This window comes from Euprymna scolopes, chromosome 26 (assembly GCF_053919585.1).
Source record: "Euprymna scolopes isolate OS-2025 chromosome 26, ASM5391958v1, whole genome shotgun sequence".
Classification (NCBI taxonomy): domain Eukaryota; kingdom Metazoa; phylum Mollusca; class Cephalopoda; order Sepiida; family Sepiolidae; genus Euprymna; species Euprymna scolopes.
Genome location: NC_136507.1, coordinates 5,176,019 through 5,177,386, shown reverse-complemented (window position 1 = coordinate 5,177,386; position 1,368 = coordinate 5,176,019).

Below are 1,368 nucleotides of genomic sequence, written 5' to 3'. Positions count from 1 at the left end.
GTGGCTAGCAGAAGAGAAGGTGACGTTAACAGCTTAATAAATGGTCCTTTTCCAAATTCAAGATATTCTCTTTTCTTTAGATGTTAATTCCAGTCAAGAATTCACCATCCACGGAGACAATCTTAGATGCAATGCTTCAATCACAAGAGGAGCGGCATGCGCTATAATTTAGTTGTGCTGTTATGATTGTTGATTTGCACTCAATAGCAACCATGTACTTACATTAGATCTCCCCTTGGAGGGGAAGTATTTGCAACAGAACAAAAAGAGTATATACTAAAGAAAGAATTATGGCTTGAAATACAATGAGAAAAGAACTCATGTTGCCGGGGTCAAAGATAGAATATGAAAGTAAATGTTACTTTGTTTTGTGAGAATCTCTGCAACTGCTATCAGAAAACATAATATAGAAAATAAGCATGTTTTTAGAAGGACCTGGAAGACGAATCAAAAAAGGAATGAGATATCTTCTAAATTGAAATAGAATGAAATTCCATTCTCTAATGTTGAGTAGAATAAATCACAGCAAGATAACTGAGATAATTTTGCAACCAATCAAGTAAAACACACAGACATTCTTGCTTGTTGCCATTTTTTTTTTACTAAAAGTTAAATATATTAAATTTAAGTTCTCCTTTTAGTAATTAACATTCATGCAAATTCTATATACGTCATAATCACATTGACACACCTGACCAGTACAAGATGAGTAACCATTTGGTCATCCATCTGGAACTCGCTAGGCTCAACATTGTGTAGCTTTAATGATTTAATGAGAACGAGTGTGTCAACACGATTATGTCGTTCATACAATTTGCATACATATTACTAAAAGGAGAACTTAGATTTAGCATAGTTCTAGTTAGAAAAATAATGTCAACAAAAAAAAAATGTATGTACATTTTACTTTGTTGGTTGCAGAATTATCTCAGTTATCTTTCTGTGATTTATATGAGGTGCTGTATGTAGAAGAACGTCAACACTTTCGGCAGCTTCTGCATCACACCTGGACTCCAGTTGCCTTGACCTTGTCCTGCTGCTGGATCAGGCTGGTTGGAATGAGAGAGTGAGTCTGGCTCTGTGCAAAATTAGCATCACTCCCAGTGTGTGGCATTTATCATACCTACGATGATCAGATGATCTTTGTCATTCCAACAGATAAAGTCTTATGCCAATTGTATACTTATCATCCACAACAGACAATCAATACAGTCTGTGATTCTATAATAGCAAATATTTTCATTGTTTCACTTTCTCACCGAATGTAAGAGTTTTGTTGGCTTTTAAAATTGTTTGTTGATGATTAATGTTGTTTGTTTGTTGTTTGTCATTTTTATTGGTTATTGTTGCTGACGGTTTATTGTTGTC